This window comes from Aotus nancymaae, unplaced genomic scaffold, assembly GCF_030222135.1.
Source record: "Aotus nancymaae isolate 86718 unplaced genomic scaffold, 86718_ANA_hifiasm-v0.15.2.pri h1tg000053l, whole genome shotgun sequence".
Lineage (NCBI taxonomy): Eukaryota > Metazoa > Chordata > Mammalia > Primates > Aotidae > Aotus > Aotus nancymaae.
The window spans coordinates 32,824,587-32,848,817 of NW_026988467.1; the positions used below are offsets into that span (position 1 = coordinate 32,824,587).

The following is a 24,231-nucleotide window of genomic DNA, read 5'->3' on the forward strand; positions in this document are numbered from 1 at the left end:
TGTAGTTAAATATCTGTCTTTTCCTGTGGTTTGTTTTTGCTGATATTCCTGAAAGCTGTCTCCTACTCCGAGAACAGGTGTGTCTTCACCAGTAAGGTGAAATCCTCACATGCTGTTGCTTTGGCCCTTATTCTAAAACCTAGGACACTGACCATATGTGGTGAACCGGAAAGTAGGAGGGATGATCCAATGCACTGCACGTCTAATCTAGCAGGCTTGCCTCCCATCGTCCCAATTTGTTTTCAGAGCTGTGCCACTGGGGAGCACAGCCATGACTTAATTTTGAGAATAACTAGGATTATGTAACTCATTGAGCCCCAACAGTCCCCAGATGGAGCAGAAGCCACAGTTAAGGTTTAGCTGGGCCTTCTGCCAAAAAGGTTCATGCCGGAAGCATATTCAATGTCATTCACATAAAAGCAGAGAAGGGTAAAACTGCTTCTAGAAATATCTTCAAAAGCTTGGCAGTAGCCAGGCGAGGTGGCTTATGCCTGTAATCCCAGCACTTTGGGAGGCCCAGGTAGGCGGATCACCTGAGGTTGAGAGTTCGAGACTAGCCTGACCACAAAGAGAAACCCCATCTCTACTAAAAATACAAGATTAGTCATGCGTGGTGACACATGCCTGTAGTCCCAGCTACTCGGGAGGTGGAGGTTGTGGTGAGCCAAGATTGTGCCATTGTACTCCAGCCTGGGCAATAAGAGCGAGACTCCGTCTCCAAAAAAAAAAAAAAAAAAAAGAAGCTGGGCAGTTATGTGTCTTGCACTGTGTTCCTGTTCTTTGCTTGGCTAACTACTACATATCCTTCTTAATATAAATATCACTTCCTCAGAGGAGTCTTCCTTGATAGCCTCACGGCCAGTGGGTCCCAGTTAGTCTCACTCACAGTAGGCTATAATTATCCTCCATGGTACTTTCCAGATTGTGTAATTATGTATTTATTTGTGTTTATATGCTAAGTCTGCCCCCCTCCAAGAGAAAAATTCCACCACAACTAAAAATTTCAGAAGGAAAAACACATTTATTATTTATAAACATATATGTAAAACCATTGCTGCCCACTGCCTGGCCCAGCAGATACTCCATAAGTGAACGGATGCCCTCCCTCTGGGTGGTGATGCTCATTGCCAGGGTCGGTGGCCATGTGCCTGTCCTGTACTGTCCGTTGCCTCCAGTAAGTTGGTATCACCACCCTTCTGACCCTGTTCCCTGTGTTCCTGGGAGCAGTAAGCCTCCTCTTTCTTTCCCAGGTCCCTGGAGAGCACCATGGAGGCGCGTCACATGTGTGTAGATGCTGCCTGCCTGTGCACCTACGCACAGGCATGGTCTAGACAACAGTCTGCAGGGAGCAGCTGCAGCACAGACAATGAGTGGGCTCAGCCTGACCTACCCTTCCCCCCACTCAGGATTCGACTCAAGGAAACGGCACGGGAACTGCTCCAAGACACAGGCCGACAGAAGGATGGCAGCAGACGGGCAGGGAGACGAAAAAGACGCTTGCGGGGGAAGAGGGAGCAAGGCTGCCTCCCTTCCTGCTACCCAGAGTTGACTGAAGAAAGGGAGCATTATGAAGAGACAGGCTCAGAAAACTGGAAGCTGCTGCAGGCTCAGTAGGAGGGTGAGCAAAGACACAGCTCCCAGGGACAGACCCTCCTTTCCCTGCCCCATCCTCCAATCATCTGGCTCTACATCCCTCCAGAGACATGCCTGCAAGTGGTCCACAAACGCTCCCCTGGCGGGGCCTGCTCAGAGGGACCCCGGCTTCACAGTGAGATCTGTGATGATGATGCCCTGGCTATTCTGGTCTCAGGAAGACTGGGAGCCCAGGTCCCCCCAGAGACACCTGGTCCTCAGGCTGGGGTACAGGGCCCACAACTCTAGGAACTCAACAGTACTGGCTTAGCAGTCTCTGGAGCTGTGAATCTGTTAACTATTTTACTTTTTTTTTTTGAGACAGAGTCTTGCTCTTGCTCAGGCTGGGGTGCAATGGCACATCTCGGCTTACTGCAATCTCTGCCTCCTGGGCTCAAGCAATTCTTCTGCCTCAGCCTCCTGAGTAGCAGGGATTACAGGTGCCTGCCACCACACCTAATTTTTTCTTTTTTTGGTATTTTTAGTAGAGACGAGGTTTCACTATGTTGGCCAGGCTGGTCTCAAACTCCCGACCTTAGGAAATCCACCTGCCTCAGCCTCCCAAAATGCTGGGATTACAGACATGAACCACTGTGGCTGGCCAACTCTTCTACATTCTATCCTCACAAGTCAGCACCAGTCCCCTTAGAACCTGCCGGGCTATGTGAGCCCAGATCTCCCAGCAAGGCAGTGAAAGCCAGGCTATCAGAGAGCCACATAAGGGTTCTAAGGCTGAAGGTGCCCAGAGGCTATTGGTATAGTGTGGCCGGGTCCAGGAGAGCTGGCAGGGGTAGCTCTGCCCCACGGTTCAACTTGGTAGACACACCAATCTGCAAAGGAATGTAGGATACACACAAAGATGGTGCTGAGTGGATGAAACAGTCGCTGATCTCCCCAGCTCAGACTGTCCTCATTTCTAGCTAACTACAAAGCAGCTGAAGCCTGGCCAAGGCATGGAGGGTCCCCCACTCACACTGAGAAGCATCTCCACAGGCGGCCATGTATGAGTACACACATGCTGGCGATTACCTACTTGGGACACAGTAAGAGACTGTCCAGGATGAAGAGGCCACCAGCCTCCCCGGATGGGTCTTTGGTCATTTTCCAGTTGGAGGTGAAGTGTGGGTGGTGGGGAGGAGTCTGGAATTCAGACCTGGTGCCTCTAGCCTAAGATCTCTTGGAGCAGGATTGGGGGAGGAGGACAGAGCACATATATTGCGCTGTAAAACTTTTACTGCCAAAGGACATAGCTTCTGGGTGTGTGCATTAGTCAAAACAACTGAACTGTACAGTTAAAAGACATGTGAAATCACTGTGTAAATATACCTACATTTTTAAAAAAGCAAGCTGCAATCTTAACCAAGTGGTCAAAGGTAATATCACCAATAATAGAACGAATGGTATCACATGCCCCTTAATACACATGTACTACTCACGTTATTTTTTTTTTTTTCAAGACAGGGTCTTGCTCTGTTACCCTGGCTGGAGTGCAGATTCCACCTTCCAGGCCCAGGTGATCCTCCCACCTCAGTCTCCTGGGTAGCTGGGTACCTCCTGGTGACGTGGGTATAGGCACATATCATCATACCCAGCTAATTAAAAAATTTTTTGTAGAGATGGGGTCTTGCTATGTTGCCTAGGCTGGTCTCAAACTCCTGGGCTAAAGTGATCCTCCCGCCTCGGCCTCCCAAAGTGCTAGGATTACAGGCGTGGCCCACCACCCCGACCTACTCATGCTATTTTCTTTTTCCTAAAATGTACTATTTGAATCTAATCATGAGAAAACCAAATTGAAGGACATTCACAATAGGCCTGTATGTTTCAAAAACATCTATGTCAGATAGTTAAAGAAAAGCTGAAGAATGGTTCTAGATTAAAGGAGACTAAAGACATACAAGGAAGAAATGCAATCAATGGATGATCCTGGCGTAAAAAGTTATAAAGGACATGATTGGGCAACTGGTAAAATCTGAATACAGACTGTACATTAGATAAGAGTATTGTATCAGTTAAATTTCCTGAACTTGAAAACAGCATTGTGGTTCTACAGGAGAATGTCCTTGTTCTTAGGTGATACATACTCAAGTCTAAGTGTTTTGGGGTGAAGGGTCATGAAGTCTATAACTTACTCTCAGTTCCCCGGAGGCAGAGGAGAAAGTCCAACCTGCTCGAATAGCTCCCAAGACCCGAGTCACAGGTTCAGAGGGACCTGTGGCTTGTGGGTACACAGCCCACAGTGGCAGAACTTGCAGTCTCGTGTGCTGGGCAGAGCCAGCCTGGCATGAACAGGAATTCAGTCTTGTATGGCCCTCTCTTCAACACTGTGCTATATACATTAAGGAACTGGTGGGTGGGGGGCCTCCGTGCAATCTCCAGGCCTGCCACCTGGTGGCGTCTTTCTGCAGTACATCTTCACAGGGTTTCTCTGCACCAGGTGCAGGATAGTGGGGCCCTGCTCTCCTCAGGCTGATCAGGAAGGATGCACTCCATGGGAAGTGCCCACCTCAGCCACCTCTGTAAGTGGGGCTGGACAACCAGATCCGAGGAGGCTGCAGTCTCTCTGCTTGCTGTGGAGGTCCTCCAGGGGCTCCAGGCTCTTCAGGAAGAACCCCAATTCCTCCATGAGCCTAACCAGACCCAGACTACCTCTCCAGCCTCACCTTTATATGCACCCTAAATCGAGCCATACCAAATGGCACAATCCCAAGTATGCCATGCACAACTCTGCCCCACCCTGCTCTCCCTGGTTGGCACATCCTTCTCCCTCAGTCCTCACTGAAATGTCACCTGCTGCAGAAAGTCTTCATAGAAAGCCTCCTGCCAGAGCTGGCAGTTCCTCCTCCGGCCCCCAGAGCACCGGAGCACACCTCCGCCCCTCCCACTGTGCTGCAACCATTGGTTCATTCGCCTGACACCCCTACCTCAGGCTGTGGGCTCCCCTGAGGGAGCGACCCCAATCTGCCCCTGCTTCCCTGCACCCAGCCCACTGCCTGGCACAAAGCTGGAAAAGAACACAGTGGGGGACTGTTTGTTGTGCATCTACCTTCAAGGCACCACAGTCCCTGCTGGGGCAGGAGACAAGAGGCAGCTGAACAAAGACGTACAAGGTATGGTTTGCAGGTATGCTCCTCTGCCCAAGGAGAGGCCCGTGGCTGGACTGGGAGCCCGAAGAAAGTACAGATGGTCAGACTAGGCAGTATCTGCCAGCTCATGGCTGGAGACAGGGTGCCACAGCTGTGGGTAACTAGGGCTGCACTGGACAGTTTGTCCAGGAAAAGTCCCATGTCAGAAATGCATGAGGCAGGCAACGTTCATGCTTCCGGGTCTAAGCTGGCTGATGACCAGGGGTTATGCTTAGACAGCATTTGCTGCTGGAGAGCAACTCCTACTGAAGAATTAAATCTATTCACAAGATGCCTGCAGCTGTGCAGAAGCCCTCACTGATGAAGGGATGGACCAGGCCCTGTGTGGGGAAAATCTCCCAAATCCAGTCAAACGACCTGCTTTCCTGCAGCAAGATGTGGGGAGTGTGTGAGTAACAGCCTTGCCTGTCCCTTCACACTGGTGACAGGTCCTCCAGGCCACTCCAGGTCTGTGGTGTGAAGGTCCTGCTGCTGGTCAGAAAAAGTCCCACAACTTTCACCTCTCTGAAAAGAGAACTTCTGGCCTAACTATGCATTTATCTGACTATACCTGGGGTGAGATGATGACACTCAAGGTGAGTGATGTGAAATCTGAATGCATGATCCACTGCGGTCACCACCCATGCTCTACAGACCACCCGTCCACACTAGGCGGCTGCCAGGTCTCTTGTAGATTTCTGCACGCCTCTCTGGGTGGTAAATTTCAAACTCAGAACCCACAAGGGTGGCTCACACTCTCAGATTAACTATTGGAACTAAGTTTTATACACAGCTTCATAGTTTACAAAGCACTTGGGAACATAATCATCCCTCAGTATCCATGAGGGAGTGGTTCCAGGACCTCTTCACAGATACCAAAATCCAAGAATGGTCAAGTTCCTAATATAAGATAACGAAATATTTGCATATAACCTGTGTATTTACTCCCGTGCACTTTTTTTTAAAATGGAATCTTGCTCTGTCACCCAGGCTGGAGTGCAGTGGCACGAGCTCAGCTCACCACAACCTCCGCCTTCTGAGTAGCTGGGATTACAGGTGTGTGCCATCATGCCCAGCTAATTTTAGTATTTTCAGTAGAGATAGGGTTTCACCATGTTGGCTAGGCTGGTTCTCAAACTCCTGGACCTCAAATGATCTGTCTGCCTCAGCCTCCCAAAGCGCTGAGATTACAGGCTGAGCCACCATACCCAGCCCCATATACTTTAAATTATCTCTAGATTTATAATACCTAGTACAATAGAAATGCTGTATAAATAGTTATTATACTGTATTAAGAAATAATGACAAGAAAAAAAAGTCTGGCTGGGTGCCATGGCTCATGCCTATAATCCCAGCACCTTGGGAGACCGAGGCAGGAGGATCGCTTGAGGCCAAGAGTTTGGGACCAGCCTGGGTAACACAGTGAAACCCCATCTCTACAAAGAATAAGGCCAGGCATGGTGGCTCATGCCTGTAATCCCAGCACTTTGGGAGGCCAAGGTGGGCAGATCACGAGGTCAGGAGTTCAAGACCAGACTGGCCAACATGGTGAAACCCCATCTCTAATAAAAAAAATAAAAAAATTAGCTGGGCATGGTGGTGTGTGCCTATAATCCCAGCTACTTGGGAGGCTGAGGTAGGAGAATTGCTTGAACCACGACCCAGGAGGCAGAGGTTTCAGTGAGCTGAGATTGCGCCACTGCACTCCAGCCTGGACTACAGAGGGAGACTCCATCTCAAAAAAAAAAAAAAAAAGAATAAACAAAACCAGCCACGCATGGTGGTGTGCACCTGTGGTTCCAGCTACTTGGAGGGCTGAGGTGGGACAACTGCTTGGGTCCAGGAGGTTGAGGCTGCAGTTGCTCTGTCCTCACACTGGAGTGCAGTGGTGTGATCACAGATCAAGTGATCATGCCACTGTACTCTAGCCTGGGTAACAGAGCAAGACCCTGTCTCCAAAAAAAGAAAATAGGACTGGGTGCGGTGTCTCACACCTGTAATCCCAGCACTTTGGGAGGCTGAGGCAGGTGAATCACCTAAGGTCAGGAGTTCGAGACCAGCCTGGCCAACATGGTGAAATCCTGTCTCTACTAAAAATACAAAAAATTAGCCAGGCGTGGTGGTGTGTACCTGTAATCCCAGCTACTAGGGAGGCTGAGGCAGAAAAATTGCTTGAACCCGGGAGGTGGAGGTTGCAGTGAGCCGAGATCACACCACTGCACTCCAGCTTGGGTGACAGAGCAAGACTCTGTCTCAAAAAAAAAAAAAAAGTGTCTGTACATGTTCAGTCCAGACACAACCATCCTTTTTTATCCCAAACATTTTTGATCTGCAGTTGGTTGAATCAACAGATGCAGAACCCATGGATGTGGAGGGCTGGTACATAATGATAACTGATCACCTTCCCACGAAACACACAAAACACAACATTTTCTAGAAAAAGAAATTGAACTCGTGTGTGGTGGCTCATGCCTGTTACTCCAGCATTTTGGGAGGCTGAGGTGGGAGAATCACTTGAGCCTACGAGTTCAAAGTTGGGCACAGCTGGCAGTCCCCGTTACCTGGAGTTTTAGGTTGTTTAATTTGGAAGACTGCTTGAGCCCAGGAGTTCAAGGCTGCAGTGAGCCATGACAGCACCACTGCACTCTAGCCTGGGTGACAAAGTGAGATTTTGTCTCAAAAAAAAAAAAAAAGAAAGAAAGAAAGAAAGAAAAAAAGAAAGAAATTGAGACTCAAGAGATCTGAGACCTGTCTAAAGTCACCTGGCTAGCTGTTGGAAGCACTGGGATATAAACACAGCTTTTCCAATCTGAACTCCATATTCTTTCTCCCTGACTACACTGCTTCCTCAGTTGTTCCCTCTCCACCCAATGTCTGCATGGTTCCAGCCACGCCAAGCATAGAGAGGACAGTATCCTCCAGACTCACTTATAAACAATCATTCTCCTGGAACCAGCGTGCTGCCCAGCCAGAAAGCTGCACGTGAGCAGGAGGGAGAGAGGTCATGCTTCCCTTGGAAGGAGGCATTTCAGGGGCTGCTGAGTGGGGCCTCTCTGGAGAAAAGGGCTGAGTCAGAGGCTGAGTTGCTGAGAGATCCCCCACCCTTCCCTGACCCAAGCACTATGGGAGCCACCCCTGGTACACTTAATACTCACATGTAGGTGCTTCTACCAGGGACACCTACAGACCTGCTCTCCATCCACAAAGGCAGCCCAGGAAACCCAGAGGAATTCACAGCTCAAAGAACCAGCGGTTTCAAGCCACGGACCAGTTACACAAATGCCAACTGGGATAGCAAGATGGATTTGGGGTCATGGAGGTCCAGGCTCAAATTTCAGATTCTGACACTCACTTGCCTTGTGAGTCTACACTAATCACCCACCCTTCAGGGGCCTCAGTTTCCTCATCTGTAAAACAGAGAAGGTAATAAGGCCCCCCTTCACAGGAAGGCTGAAGGATGCTGTGGCTGGTAGTGTCACTAAGTCTTTGCTGGTGAAGGGTGGGTGCTCCCCACTCTGTGCTGAGAATGCTTCCCTGTACAAGTCTCTGCAGAGATGTCTTGCCAGAAACCATTCCCAGTGTTTTCCAGATTCTCTCTTTAACTCTTACCACTTTCTGATGTAGATTCCCCCTTTCTATTATTGAGAAAGCAAAGCTTAGAGACCCCGGCCCAGGTGGAGGCTCTGGTAAGGGTTTTTCCACCGAGTGTGAATGACAGCCATCCCTGAAGGAGGCATGAACCTTCTCCCGGGGAGCTTGGTGGTTATGAGCAATCTCCTTAGGAACCCACTGGAAGCCATTTGCTCTGTGCTCAGGATGGATGCTGGCGGGCTGGGAAGGCGGATAGACAAGAGGATTAGTAATCCCTCGATTTCAGCCAGGACTCCCTGATGACAAAGATTCATGCATGTGCTGTCATCTTCACTGTTCCAAAACAGAGCGATGATTTTGTTCATTTTTAAAACGCAGGACATGTATAGCTCCAGTTTCTCAAGAATACATAATATCACATTACCTAATACACAATATCACATCTCCAAATGCTGCAAATGGGGGTTACAAGCAAACTGGCTGCTTCTAACCAGAGCTCTCTTTGTATAGGGTGACCCCACCCCCTGAGGCCTGCTCTGCTCTCAGCCTGTGGGAGAGTACCTGCTGCAGCCAGAGGAAGTGACTCAGCCCAGTGGGAAGTGGGAGGGTCGGTCAAGAGGGCCCTGCGCCCAGCCTGCTCCCCAGCACATCCTCTGCCACTGCTGCCTTTCCTCAGCAGGACTCCAATGTGCTGAGCACAGCAGGCCTGGGGGCCTGGCAGGGCCTGAAAGCCCAGGGTCTGCAGCTTAGTGACCTAGCTCTAGTCTCCTCCAGGAGGCAAGGTTCATGAATTAGCTCCACATAAGGAAACTGCATAATCAGTGACATCCATCCTCACCACATTCCCCCAAGGAAGTCCCAACTAGGCTTTTCTGTGGCCTCCTTTGGAGGCTGCAAAGAAAGTCTAGATAGAGGCTAAAGGCCTCTGGCCAAGGGGTGCACCTCAGAAAAATTCTGGAAGACAAGTCTCAGGGCTGTGCACACAGAGGTAGAGAGAAGCTTTCTCTGTAGGTTCTCCTGGGGAAAAGATAAATGGAGTTACAGACTGGTCCCCATGGCCCTGAACCAGGTCAGCTGCTCCTGGGAGCAAAGGGCTTAACCAGCAGTCACGCTGAGAGCCACCAGAGCAGAATCCAGGGCAGCACCGCCGGCCCTGCCACCAGCTCTCCCCTCCCAAGGGCCTCCGGAAGCAGCTGATGTGACAACAAATAATCCGTCACTGTGCATGGAGGAGGAGGAAGGGACAGACTTACAAGCTCTTTCTCTGAGCTGTACTGGCCTGGCATTCCCATCCCAAGAGGTAGACTGGGAAATCAGCCAAGCACACTGGCTTAGGGGACGTTTGCAGTGGCCCTTTGGCTCCATAGGGTGCCTTCTGCCATGCGCCATGACAGCAGAGTGAGTCACTGACAGGTCTTCCCTGTCATACTGGCCTGCTCTGGCTCACTGGGACTACAAGAAGAGACTGCAACAAGGGAGATTCTGACATGGGCACATGACTAAGAGGCCCTTCAGCTCCAACCATCAGTTACAGCTTTGTGCAGTGACTCAGCCCCAGAATAAGGCCTGCCATGGGGTCCCATGCAGAGTTCAAGTTCTTGCCACCCACGCACGATAGACCAAATCAGGCAAGGGGAAAGCAGCAAGACACTGCAGAACAACTGGTTGAGTCTAAAAGACACCATTCTGTCCACTGTGTGACCTGGACATGTGCTTCTTTGCTCTGCAGTCTTCTCATCTAGAGGACAGGGACAGCACTACCCTCAAAAAGGGTTCCCCTCAGGATTGCCAGGATCCAGCACGTAGGAGGCACTAGACGCTTAACTTAGAAATGTTATGTTTTCTGGCCGGGTGTAGTGGCTCACACCTGTGATCCCAACACTTTGGGAGACTGAGGCAAGTGGATCACTTGAGGTCAACAGTTCGAGACCAGCCCGGCCAACACGGTGAAACCCTGTTTCTACTAAAATACAAAAACTAGCCGGGCATGGTGGCGGGCACCTGTAATCCCAGCTACTCAGGAGGCTGAGGCAGAAGAATCACTTGAACCCGGGAGGTGGAGGCTGCAGTGAGCCGAGATGGCGCCACTGCACTCCAGCCTGGGGGACAAAGCCAGAATCCGTCTCAAAAAAAAAAAAAAAAAAAGGAAATGCTGTTTCCTTCCTTCTATCCCAAATTTCCAGAGTGACAGAGAGGAAAACCCAGCCAGGCCAGGCCTAGGTGCCTGCGATTCTCTTTATACTGTTTTCAACAGCAAAAATCACCACAATTATCCAGTGAGAAAGGCAATCTGGATTGGGTCCAGCAAACTACCTTTCCTTAACTGTCTCTGTAAAAAATTAAATTAAATTTCACAACTTTGACAGCAAATAATACAGTTCACTTTCTGAAGTTTGACCGAATGCTGAGGGCTATGGCTGCTCAGAGGATAACAAGCTACCTGGTGTGATTAGAGAGACCCACAGCAGACAGTGCCATCAGAGTGCCTCTCCATTGGCCTCACCTGCTCTGAATCACCAAGAGCTGGACACAGCAGACAACGAGGGCCAGGAGCCACCACTAAAAGACTATGTCCATGCACTGAGTGCGTGTTCGTTACGTGTCTGCTTACGCGTGTGTCTCAAGAAGGGTCTGGTCCACCTCAGGCCTCCCAGGCTCTGCACAAGCCCAGAAGGTATGCAGAAAACAGGTGTGAGACCATAGCCAACAATGAAAAAGAAAATGTACCTGCCTCGGACCCAGCAATTCCAGTTCTGGGGATGGATCCTACAGATATACTCACACAGGTTCACAGAAATAAATATGCTCAATAAAGGTCCTGGTAGAGCCACATGTAGCAGCAAAAAAACAAAACCATAAAAATCAAAATACACACACTTGCCCCCAGGCAGGAAACTATCTAAAGGGCCACCCAGAAAAGACTGGTTAACTAATTATGTTCATCTAGACGATGGAATACTATGCAGCCTTTAAAACCAGGTCCACACCTGCTGATAAAGATGTCTATGTTACCAAAATAAGCACACCACAGGAATATATGTATAACATAATCCTATTTGGGTTAAAAAAAAAGATTATACACATCCTTGAATATGCATAGGAAACTTCTAGAAGAAATTTAAGTGAGGCCAGGTGCAGTGGCTCACACCTGTAATCCCAGCACTTTGGGAGGCCAAGGCAGGCAGATCATCTGAGGTCGGAAGTTTAAGACCAGCACGGCCAACATGGTGAAACCCTGTTTCTACTAAAAGTACAAAAATTAGCTGGGCGTGGTGGCGGCCACCTGTTACCCCACCTACTCTGCAGGCTGGGGCAGAAGAACCACTTGAACCTAGGAGGTGGAGGTTGCAGTGGGCTGAGATCAGGCCATTGCACTCCACCCCAGCAAAAAGAGCAAAACTCCATCTCAAAAAAAAAAAAAAAGATTATACACACCCTTGAATATGCATAGGAAACTTCTAGAAGAAATTTAAGTGAGGCCTGGTGCAGTGGCTCATGCCTGTAATCCCAGCATTTTGGGAGGCTGAGGCAGACAGATCACGAGGTCAGGAGATGGAGACCATCCTGGCCAACATGGTGAAACCCCAACTCTACTAAAATACAAAAAATTAGCCAGGCATGGTAGTACGGGCCTGTAATCCCAGCTACTCAGGAGGCTAAGGCAGAGGAATCGTTTGAACCCAGGAGATGGAGGTTTGCAGTGAGTCGAGATCACATCACTGCACTCCAGCCTGGTGACAGAGCAAGATTCCATCTAAAAAAAAAAAAGAAAAGAAAAAAAAAAGAAAAAAACTTAAGTGGACACCTCCAGTCAATAGAACTAAGGGCCCAAGGAGGGGAGGGAGAGCTTTATTTTATATTCTTCCATATTGTTTGACTATTTTACCATAAATTACTACAATAAGTTTTTAAAATCTAAAGATTTTCTGAACCCATTAGAATTATTAATAGTAGTAGTGGAATCAGGGGAGGCTGGGCCTCAGAGAAGGCAGACTTGAGAGAGTATGGTCTGGGAAGAGGTATAAGCATAAGTGCCCTGTGTGCCAGAGTGCAATGGTGCAGCAAGAGTGAGAGGCGGAAGGACAAAGCCAACACCCTGCAGCTCTCCGGAGAGCCTGCAAGCATGCCTAGAAGGAACTTCCTGCTTGCCACCTGGCATCCATAAGGGCTGAAAACTGGCTCAGGATGCCTCTTTTGGGACACTCACAGACTTACTGGCAAGAGCTCACCTGGGCCTCACTGGAGCTGGCCCCTGGGTCCTGCCTGCCTGCTACACACTAGGCTGAACGTGCCACAGACAATAAAGCCTTGTGTCTAATCCTCATGACTACCTTAAGCACTAGAATTGTTATGCCCATTTTACAGAGGAGGAAGCTGAGGTTCGAGACAGGAAGTGATTGTTCAAGGTCACTCACTTCAGGTTCTGAAGCCACATCTGATCTAAGCCTAGGCCCTGAACTGCTGGGTGACATGGTTGCAGGTCACCTTAACTGCTACCCACAGAACAGGTGGGGGAGGGACTTGTCTCAAGGCAGTGGCAGTTTCCATTCTTCGGGCAAAAAAAGGGACTGGTTCAGCTTTGGGGCTGGCTCTATGAGTCCAGGATTCTATGTGGGCTGGGCTCCCTGGGGCCAGAGCCAGGCCAGGATGGAGGAAGGGGACATGGGCTCTAGAGTCACACAAATGTGGGTTGGAAATCCCAGCTCTGCCCTTACTGGCTGTATAATCGTGGACAGGCTATTTATCCCCTCTGAGCCTGGGTGTTCTCTGTAAAATAGGGACAACCTTTACTTCCTTAGATTCAATAATGTATTGTAAAGTACTTAGCAAAGGACCTGGGAGGTGGTAGGGCTCCGTTTTTTGCTGGGTTCCTTCCTGTTTCTCCAGAAGAGACCACCCCAAGAATCAGAAAAGATGAAACTTACTCCTAACTTGGTAATGCCGGCAGCGCCATACTTATTGCAGACAGTAGCAGGACTCTTGCTCCCCAGAGCTGGCAGATGCCGGTAACAGGATTCCAAAAGCCCCATGGAATGCTGGGCTTACACCAGGCCCAAGGTCCTCAAGGTGCTGAACCGAGCTTCTCCCTAGAAGCACTGCTGTCCCCTCAACACACTTCACATCAGCTCTGCCCCAGAGAGCAATGAAACCACATCAGTCCTGCACTTGCCAATTCCTACAACAATGACCAGTCTACTCTTCCTTCCTTCTGGACCCTTGGGTCCAGGCTTCCTAAAGGCTGAAGATTCTCTATCTCTTTTTACACAAGGCAGTGTGTAAACATACTTAGAGCGGACGGCTTTATTCTGCATGCCAAGACCCCTTCTCAGTTTTTCTACTTCTGGTGCTTTCCAACAACTAGAGTTTCTTTGAAATCATTAGGCCTGTAGACTGCTAAGTTCTGGGGAAGCTGAACTCACACCAAAGACAGACTGTCACGGCCAGGAGAGAATGAACACCATTGGGCTGTAGTCTCTTCAGGGAGAGGGAACACCAGTGCTCCCCTCAGGAAGTAGGACCTCAACCCAAAAGAACAGATTAACTCGCTGGGGGAAAAATAAGGCTGCTCCAGTTTATTAAAAGGAGGCCTAGAAATTCTTTATAAATAATAATAATAAAGGATACCTTTGAGGCAGCTACTCACTTCTAGAAATTTATCCTGCAGATGATACCTAAGGTGGGCAAAATCTTATGTATGAAGAGAGTTACTTCAGCAGAAGTGTTTAGAGAGAATACAGAAAATAATCCAAGTATTTGTTAGCAGAGAACTTGCTGAATAAATTACACTCACAGTGGGACAAAACAGAGCCACAAATGACCCAGACCTGCATGTGCCACAGCAGAACTATCTCTAAGATAGTAAGTAAATCATAGCAAGCAATTCCATCCTTTTCCCCTCTTGGGTCTTGATTACAGAGCCTGGGAGGACATGCAGGGGCTGCTGAGGGCCCTGGGCTACCTTCAAGGCCAGAGTCTCACCTGAGCAGGTGGAGGAGAAAGAAATGCTCTTGCTTCAGACCACTTTCTTGCTTACTTTCTTTACACCACAAACCCAAGGACAAATTACGTAAAAAAATCTCCCGAATTCCAAAGGGCCTGTTTGAAGGCCCACCCACCAGCACACCCCTCGCTGTAGTCCAATCCAGTTGAGGGACAGCTCCTGGCTCCCTAGGAACTCAAGGGTCAAGGGCACTGGGCAGCTTTCTCTCCCTTCCCTGAAGGTTCTGAGCAAGTCTTGGGTGACCTCTGAAAGGTAACAGTCCTTCCTGAGAAGAGGGGCTGAATCTGCTGAGCCAGCATCAGGCAGCAAATCCAATCTTCAGGCCTTGCTCTACATAAGATAGATCTCCAGGGGGCACTGAGAAAGCTGCCTCTCCCCTGAGGGTCTCTGCTGTTCAGAACCCCATCAATGGGCTGTAGTGTGCTGAACTGGGCTGAATACTGCCAGAGGGAAGGGTTGCTCTTAGGCTCTTAGGGCTGAAGATTTATAGTTTTGTAGACGTAAAACGTGAAGAAGTTCCCCTCCCTGGTGAAATCTGGGCAGAGAAAAAGTGAAGGAAAGAAAGCTGCCCTTCTCCCAGGTGCTGACTCAGGTGAAAGCAAAGGGAAGCCTGGCCCAAGGCCAGATAGTGTTCTATAAGACTTTCCAACTGATCCTCTGTACGCCCCGGGTTTACTGAACAGAGCTGGCAGATTTCACTGGCCATTATCTTCTCCTTGAGCCATCCCTTTCTCTGTGCTATCATTCACTCTGTCACCCAAACCAAGGACCTCAAGGTTACCTGTCACCATTCCTCCTCCCTCTGCCATCACTTCCAAACACTCCCAGAGTCCAGTTGATTTCCCTCAAACAGCTCATCTCTGCTCTTTTGCTCAACCCCATTGCCTCTGCCCTGATCCAAGCCCCTCTTTGAAACTATCAGGCCTGTAGACTGCTAAGTTCTGGGGAAGCTGAATTGACACCAAAGACAGACTGTCACGGCCAGGAGAGAATGAACACCCTTGGGTTGTAGTCTCTTCAGGGAGAGGGAACACCAGTGCTCCCCTCAGGAAGTAGGACCTCAACCCAAAAGAATAGATTCACTTGCTGGGGGGAAAAATAAGGCTGTTCCAGTTTATTAAAAGGAGGCCTAGAAATTCTTTATAAATAATAATAATAAAGGACAGTCTTTGAGGCAGCAACTCACTTCTAGAAATTTATCCTGCAGATGATACCTAAAGTGGGATTACTTGCTGGGATTACTCCAACAGCCTCCTATGGGGACTCCAACCTCTCCCCAACTCAATCCAACCTCCAAAGCAGATGCAAGTCTAATGGGATGTTTCCTCCAGTTAATGCAAGGCATCCATCACCAACAGAATACAAAATTCAAGCATCTTAGCTTTAGTGCCTGCCTACCTCTCAGGCGCATCCTGCAGTCGGTCCCTTCACACCCTGGGCTAGAACTCCTGTTCTTAAAGTACCACATGAATTACCACATATCCATGCTTGTGCCATGCTGCTTCCCCTGCCTGGAGGGCTTAATAGACCCTCAGAAAACTCTATTCATTCTTCAAGATCCAATTTAAGTTCTTTTTTTGAGACAGGGTCTCACTCCGTTGCCCAGGCTGGAGTGCAGTGTTGTGATCACAGCTAACTGGGAGTCTGGAACTTCCAGGCTCAAGTGATCCTCCCACTTCTGCCTTTCACATAGCTGGAACTACAGGTACATGCCACCATGCTTAACTAATTTTTTCTTTTTGTAGAGATGGGGTCCCACTATGTTGGTCAGGCTGGTCTTCAACTCCTAGGCTCAAGTGATCCTCCTGCCTCAGCCTCCCAAAGTGTTGGGATTACAGGTGTGAGCTGCCATGCCCAGTCTCAGTTCAAGTTCTAAGGGCTCTCTGAAGTTCTTCCCAGTCTCTTCCTCATCCTAGAGGTGAATCACTTCTTCCACTGGGTTCCCCCACATGCTGCAGACTTCTGTGAGAGATTTGCCAAATTATGCACACGTTAATTGGTTAGAAGCCTGGCCCTGTCCTGCCAGACCAGAACCTCCTCCACAGTAGGGCCTGCCTCTCCATCCTCCTCCTGTCCCCAGGACTCAGTATAGCCCCAGCCACACATGGGAGCTCAGGAATGTGGAATCGGGGCTCTGTATTTTGAGCTACCACACTCATCAGTGTGGGTGATGCCTCTTGATGCTGCTTATTCAGGGACACACAGAGAAGAAACCCTACATACATTTTCTTCCATGTATACTTTTTTTTTTTTTGAGATAGGGTCTTACTGTGTCACCCAAACTGGAATGTAGTGGTACAATCTCGGCTCACTGTAGCCTCAATCCCCTGGGCTCAAGCAATCCTTCTACCTCAGCCTCCCTAGTGGCTGGGACTACAGGTGTGTATGACCACGCCCAGCTAATTTTTGTATTTTTTTGTAGAGATGGGTTTCACCATGTTGCCCAGGCTGGTCTTGAACTCCTAGGCTCAAGCAATTTGCCCATCTCAGCCTCCCAAAGTGCAGGGATTACAGGCATTGAGTCGCCGTGCCTGGCCAACCCATGTATACTTTAAAGTACTATTTTTTCTCAGCAGTCCTACTTCTATTTTTAAAAATGGTTCTTTTAAAGAGCTGAATCATCTGCATGGCTCCCATACAGACTGGGTAAATTCCCCATAGATTTTCTTTTCAGAAAGAATATAATAAAATTCTGTGATCTTGCAATCCCTCAGGACACTTCTGACAGTTCAATGGGACATAGTTCTAGTTGCCATGAATTGCTGTAGCTAATTCCTGAAAGTTCTTTCTTGCAGCCTGTAATAAGAGCTAACATTTACCAGGCATTCACTACTCAGTGTCTGCTAAGTACTCATCCTCTAACATCTTACTTAATCCTCACAACTGCCCTATGAAGGAGGTACACTTATTGTCCCCATTTTACAGATGAGAAAGTTGGGATGGAGAGAATAAGTAACTCCTAGTGACTAGCAGGGACAGGCATAGAACACAGATCACTCTGATAGCAGAGCCAAATAAGCTCTCTTTTCTTTTTGAGATGGAGTTTCGCTCTCGGTGCCCTAGCTGGAGTGCAATGGCGCAATCTCAGCTCACTGCAACCTCCACCTCCTGCATTCAAGCGATTCTCCTGCTTCAGCCTCCCGAGTAGCTGGGATTATAGGTGCCCCCCACCACACCCAGCTAATTTTTTGTATTTTTAGTAGAGATGAGGTTTCATCATGTTGACCAGGCTGGTCTCAAAATCCTGACCTCAGGTGATCCAACTGCCTTTGCCTCTCAAAGTGCTAGGATTACAGGCGTGAGCCATCATGCGCAGCCCAAATAAGCTCTTAACCACTACAATCTACCGCCTTCCCCAAAGGTCAAATTAAAGGCCCAAGCTAGCAAACACAGTACCCTTTACAACTGGCCTTCTGAGAGAGTAGTCTTATCTCCCCAGCTGCTCAAGCAACCTGCAATCCCAGGAAGAGAGAGGCACACGTGCCAGTCACTTCTGCGCCAGCAGAGAAGCCCAGGCCAACGCAGGGAGCTTGCCATCTGGCACTGGTTGCACACAGTGCTTCCTCAGCAAAGATCCATCACCCCAGCACCAACTCTCCTCTCTCAGAAGCCTAGGCTCATCTCTGAAGAGATCTCCAGACCTTCAGTCTCTCCTGTCCTCCTCCTTCCCTCCTTTACTGGGACTCCAGTGAAATCTTTCTAAAATATGTATCCAATCGTGTCATTCCCCAGCTTCAAACCTTTTCACTTGCTCCCGACTGCCCTGGGCATGATATCTCAAATTGCTAATATGGTATTCTTTCATCAACCTATACTGCTTCATTTGCACCATGTCAACTTCCATACCATTAGATTGAACAATCTGAGGTTTCTGGAACAAACTACGAGTTTCTTTGTCTCTCTCGCTCTCTAAGTATTCATTCTCACCTGGCTAAGCCTCCCCCTCCTCTCCTTTTAGACTCAGCTCCAGCATCACTTTTGCCAAGTCTTCCCAGGACACACTCCCATCCCCACCCCACCCCCCAGGCGAAGCTCGCAGCTTTCTCCACTGGGCTCCCACCATACTACTCTGTTGCTGCTGCTATTAGCTTCTTTTTTTAGAGACAGAGTTTCTCTCTTGTTGCCCAGGCTAGTGTGCAAGGGCGCGATCTCGGCTCACAGCAACCTCCGCCTCCCAGGTTCAAGCGATTCTCCTGACTCAGCTTCCCAAGTAGCTGGGATTAAAGGCATGCAACACCACTAATGCCCAGCTAATTTTTTTGTATTTTTAGTAGAGACAAGGTTTCACCATGTTGACCAGGCTGGTCTTGAACTTCTGACCTCAGGTAATCCACCTGCCTCAGCCTCCTAAAGTGCTAGGATTACAGTTGTGAGCCACCATGCCGGGCCCACTACCAGCTTCTTTAAACCACATTTCAACTATTTGTTTACAGGTCAGCATCCCTTAACTAGACTGTGTGCTCCTTGAAATAAAAACAGGTACATTTACTGAATTCTTATTACATGGCAGACACGGTTCTATGTTTTACATGCTAACCTTTTACTCTTCATAATATCTCTCTCTGTTATCATCTCTGTTTTATAGATGAAGACACTGAGGCATAGGGAGACTAAGCAATGTGCCCAGGGACACACAGCTGGAAAGTTGCTGAGCCAGAATTTGAACTCAAGAAATCTGGCTCCAAAGCCTAGTCTTAACTACTATAATGTCTAGCACTTGCCTCCAGGGAAGGACTCTTGTTGTCACGTGAGTAATGAATGAATGAATGAATGAGAACTGTCTAGATTAACCCAACCAACAACTTGCACAGCACGGCCATTAGGAAGCACTAAAGCACTAAGGCACTGTTTACAAACAAGATTTCTTTTAGCCTTACAATGACATATTCTGCTCTTCCTTATCTCATGCAAAACTACTCAGTCAAAGAGGGAAAGGCGCCCAGCCCAGTAAGCCTTACCCTCTTCCCCACTGGTTCTCAAAACCAAAGCAAAGCCAACCGGTTTCCTCCAGTGACTTAAAACAGAGCGAAGTCTATCCTGCCACACAGAGGGCGGCTGTCATCTCTTCCTTCCGCTAACAAAAGGGCATCAAATCTGGGGATTGGGATGGGCAGAAAACTCGGCATCGGGAATCCGAATGTCCCTACCTAGTGGCTGGAAGGCGGGGCCGAGTGGCGTGGGAATGGGCGGGCCTGACCGGCTCGGCAGGTGAAACACTGACCACAGCAAGCTCTCCTTGGAAAAGGCCGGCCAAACGTGGCCTTGGCAAGCAGCTAGCTGTGACTCGTACCTGAACGCCGCCCGGGAGATGAAAATTCCCCCAGCAGCTGTAGCGCCCGTGCCAAAGAGTGAGGGCTGTTGGAGGAAACCCTGGCTGGCCCTCCCTGGGGACTCGTTCTAACTATCAAGTCACTTTCGGGATTAGGAGGGAAGCACGGAGAGGCAGGGGCTGTCTTTTTGGAAAAATCTGGCTGGGTTCACACGCCGGTTGCTTCACTGACTGGCTGGGTGACTCTGGGCAAGGCTGGCAGTGCCCACTTCCCAGAGCTGCGGCGGGGACTGAAGCTCCCGCAGCCTCCCGGCACCCGGCGTGAGGCAGCCCTCGCCCCTGCCGCCGAGGAAGGGCAGACCCCCCAGCGGAGGGGGCGGAATTCGGCGGGGCCATCTCTGTTGCACTCAGATGGCTTCGGGCTGTCACTTCGATTCTACCGCTGCGGCCGCCGAGGCCCGCCCCGCCTACCCGCAACCCCCGCCGGGCTCCCCGCTCCGGGACCCCCGCCCTCACCTTCGCCGGCTGGTCAGAGCTGTTCGCCCATAGTCCGTAGCCTGGAGCCGGGGCTTCTCAGCTCTCCGTCCAGGGGGGCCGGGGCCGGGCTGGGGGGCGTGCGAGCCGTTCAACGCCGCCTCCCAGCGAAGCCACCCGAGCCGCCGCCGCCGCCTCCCTCCATGGCTGCGGCGCCGCCACCTGACAACGGAAGTGACGCACCGCCCCCTCCTCCCCGGCCTTAACCGCAGCCCGCCCCTCTCGGGCCCCGCCCCCGGCCTGCGCCTCCAGCCCCGCGGCTTTCGGATTGGGGCTCCATCTTGACGATGGGCGGAAGACTTCAGGCAAGAGACCAGATTCTGATTGAGGATTGGTTAAGGGTGGGGTCGGGGGAAAACCTGTTACATGATTGGAGGCTGAGGCTCTAATGGGGCGGTACTTACCGCTGATCTGTGTCTGCGGCGAGGCTGGGACTGAGGCACCGCCCCGTCGACTCCACAGAACCTCGCGGGCCCTACACTCACCCTGCCGAGGTTGAAGTCCCCAGCGGTTGGAAGATTGGCCAATTGATTTATTAGAAAAAGGACTCTTCCTTGATCCCCATTTCTTGGTTTCTGGAACTCTGTGAGGAAAGCGCTGCAGTTAGGCTCAGTAAAAGACAGAAATTGCTGTCGCAGCGCTCATAATTCATTTCCCTCTAGGTCTCTCGCCTTTGTAGAAACCCCGAGGATGGCCACCTTCAACCTGGAGATCCCTGAAGCCTTGACCAGGGAGGTATACAGTGAAGAGTTCCTATTAGCGACTACATCTATCTAACCTCAGTTCCTCCCGCTGCAGTTTCGGTCCCTTTCTCCTCCTCCAGCAACCACGCCCTCCATGAATCAGCTTCTTGCACCACCAGATGAGCCCTTTAAAGGGATTGCATCAGGCAAGTGACTCACTGGGGCCCCCTAAGAGCCTGGCTTCCCTCCCTTGGCATGCAGAAGCAGCTAGAAGGGCTCAGTGGCAGCAGCACCAGCGGCCATAGCCACTCCCTTGTCTCAGAGGTGTGAGTCAGGGTGTTTGCCGCTTATGATGTCTAACTCTTGGCTGTCTTTCCAGCTGTCCCCTGGGTCACTCTATATCTGTTTGAGCGCAAACGTGGGCCTGTGTGCACTGCTGGTTTTTCCTAGAGTGTGTGACCAGACACTTGTGTGTATGTGCATTTGTCATCTCCACATTGGCAGTGCCAGGACACGAGAGCTGAGTGAAGTCTGGCCGCCTCTACCTGTGTGCTTTGTCTCTGAATGCCTGATGCCCACTGAGCTGCTGATGGGGCTGAATAACAATAGTAATCAGGACAACTCCCTCCGTTGTGCCACACTCTGCATTAAGCACTTGAGAGACATTAGCATTACGTAGGCGGTTGTTTACAGCCGAGGAAGCTCGCGCTCAGAGAAGGAAATTAATGTGCCCAAACACACACAGCTAATAATTGCAGGGCTAGGATTTGAATCAAGTCTGGTGGATTCCAAAAAGCTTGGCTTTGAAACCCTGCTGCATCACTTTCCAAGCTGGGTGACTATGTGCAAGTGGCCCAATCTTCCCCTTCTCTCCAAATAGGGGTAACGCTTGGGGGATCGCTGTGAGGACTCGGAGTTATGGAAACCGCTTCTTGCAAGACCCAGCCAGTGCCCACACTCATCTCATTTGAAGGTGGGTGACCGAATGACAGGCATAAAGACAGCCCCAGCCCACGAAGCTCCTCTCTCTGACAAAACGAAAAGCCTAGGGATTCCGGAAGCCTTGACTCTGACAAAAATGAGTTTTGGGTTTTCCAGAGCTCTAATTATCAGCTAGATGAATCACTCTGCGCTGACACAACCATCCCCACCCCCAGGAGACTCTCAGCTGATTGAAAATATAGGATTTTAACAAAGGAGAGGAGGAGGAACGGAGAGTGGGGAGGAGAAGAAGTAATGAATAGAAACCAAAGGTGCCAGCCAGAGGAAATGAGAAACGGTCTTCAGGACACCAGCATGAGGAGACCGCTGGGTCACACACACACATGCACACACACACACACTCACGCTGACATACTCTTGCTGGTTCTCCAACTCTGGGCTTACTGGCAGACAGTACTGCCATAACAAAGTGACGCCTGTCACAACGGCATGAGACAGTTGCTTGATGAGGTATAGGCAGATCTGCCTATCACAGGAGGGAAGGAGACCTTCAACCCCCAGGGGCTTCCTCAGGCTTCTGAACCCCAGTCCCACTTACTGTTTGGCTCCGAACCACCTTGTGGTTCGGTGTGGCAAATTTTGAATGTCAGACCTAAACTCTGTGGCTAGATACCACCACTGTGGTGAACAAAGGCACCTCTTATCATACTCTATCATCAGTATGACGCCAAGAGAGCTGGGAAACAGAATAGCACAGTAGTTAAGATCATGGAGTTGGAGTCACACAGACCCAAGTTCAAATCCTCATTCTGTTGTTCACCTTGGCAGGCCACGTAACTGCTTTGAGCCTGTTTGCTCATATGTAAAATGGTGGTTGGTATAATGATGAAATAAAATTGCTGGCCGGGTTGGTGGCTCATGCCTGTAACCCAAGGTGGGAGGATCACGAGGTCAGGAGTTTGAGACCAGCCTGACCAACATGGTGAAATTCCCTCTCTACTGAAAATTCAAAAATTAGCCAGGCATGGTGGCATGTGCCTGTAATCCCAGGTATTTAGGAGGCTGAGGCGGGAGAATTGCTTGAACTTGGGAGGTGGAGATTGCAGTGAGCCGAGATTGTGCCACTGCACTACAGCCTGGGTGACAGAGTCAGACTCCATCTCAAAAAAAAAAAAAAATTACTTTCGGGCCGGACACAGTGGCTCACACCTGTAATCCCAGCATTTTGGGAGGCCAAGGCAGGCGGATGATCTGAGGTCGAGAGTTCGAAACCAGCCTGGCTAACATGGCGAAACCTCGTCTCTAAAAATACAAAAATTAGCCAGGAGAGGTGGTGGGTGCGTGTAATCCCAGCTACTCAGAAGGCTGAGGCAGGAGAATCATCTGAACCTGGGAGGCAGAAGTTGCAGTGAGCCAAGATCTTGCCATTGCACTCCAGCCTCAGCGACAAGAGTGAAACCATATCTCAAAAAAAGAAAAAAAGATTTCTTTCATTCCACAAGATTGATGGAGTGCCCACTATGTGCAGAGCACTGAGCTAGATGCTGGAGATTTGGTGATAACCAGACAACATCTCTGCCGTTGTGGAGCATCAGAGCACCCAGCACAGGCAAGCGGTAAGCTTCCACCAACAGTAGCTATTTTTTATTTATTTTATTTTATTTTAGAGACAGGGTCTTGCTCTGTTGCCTAGGCTGGAGTGCAGTGGCACAATCACAGCTCACTGCACCCTCAAACTTCCAGGCTCAAGAGATCTTCCCACCTCAGCCTCCTGAGTAACTGGGACTATAGGCATGTGCAACCACGTCCTGCTAATTTAAAAAAAAAAAAAAATTTTTTTTTGAGACGGAGTCTCGCTCTGTTGCCCAGTCTGGAGTGCAATGGCATGATCTCGGCTCACTGCAACCTCTGCCTCCTGGGTTCAAGTGATTCTCCTGCCTCAGCCTCCCTAGTCGTTGGGATTACAGGCATGCACCACCATGCCCAGCTAATTTTTATATTTTTAGTAGAGATGGGGTTTCACCATGTTGGTCAGGCTGGTCTTGAACTCCTGAACTCAACTGATCCACCTGCCTTGGCCTCCCAAAGTGCTGGGATTACAGGCATGAGCCATCACACCCGGCTAAAAAATTTTTTATGGAGACAGGGTCTTACTATGTTACCAGGGCTGGTCTTAAACTCCTGAGCTCAGGTGATTCTCCTACCTCAGCCTCCCAAAGAGTTGAGATTATAGGCGTGAGCCACTGCACCTGGCCAGTAGCTGCTATTTTTCATGACCACTATGGTGCCCTTTTTCTTTCTTTCTTTCTTTCTTTTTTTTTTTTTTTGGAGATAGTCTTGCTCTATTGCCTAGGCTGGAGTGCAATGGCACGATCTTGGCTCACCAGAACCTCTGCCTCCTGGGTTCAAGCAATTCTTCTGCCTCAGCCTCCCGAGTAGCTGGGACTACAGGCACGT

General features: G+C 49.7%; 1 protein-coding gene and 1 long non-coding RNA gene across 4 annotated transcripts in view; one reads left to right on the forward strand and one right to left on the reverse strand.

The window, feature by feature from the left end:
- The window catches only part of STK40 (serine/threonine kinase 40), a 46,080-nt gene extending 25,445 nt beyond the window's left edge, over positions 1 to 20,635 (reverse strand). The window contains exon 1 of one of the 3 annotated variants that reach the window (XM_012439494.3): positions 20,554 to 20,635. The gene's annotated coding sequence lies outside the window, so the exon portion shown is untranslated. Of the gene's footprint in view, positions 1 to 14,324; positions 14,524 to 20,131; positions 20,326 to 20,553 lie in introns of those variants that run through there. The other 2 variants (XM_012439489.2, XM_012439504.3) reach the window with 2 other exon arrangements.
- Positions 20,604 to 22,682, forward strand: LOC135269486 (uncharacterized). Its single transcript, XR_010337771.1, has 2 exons — positions 20,604 to 21,038; positions 21,713 to 22,682. It is a non-coding gene; the product is annotated as an uncharacterized LOC135269486 (long non-coding RNA).
- Positions 22,683 to 24,231: the final 1,549 nt, after the last annotated feature.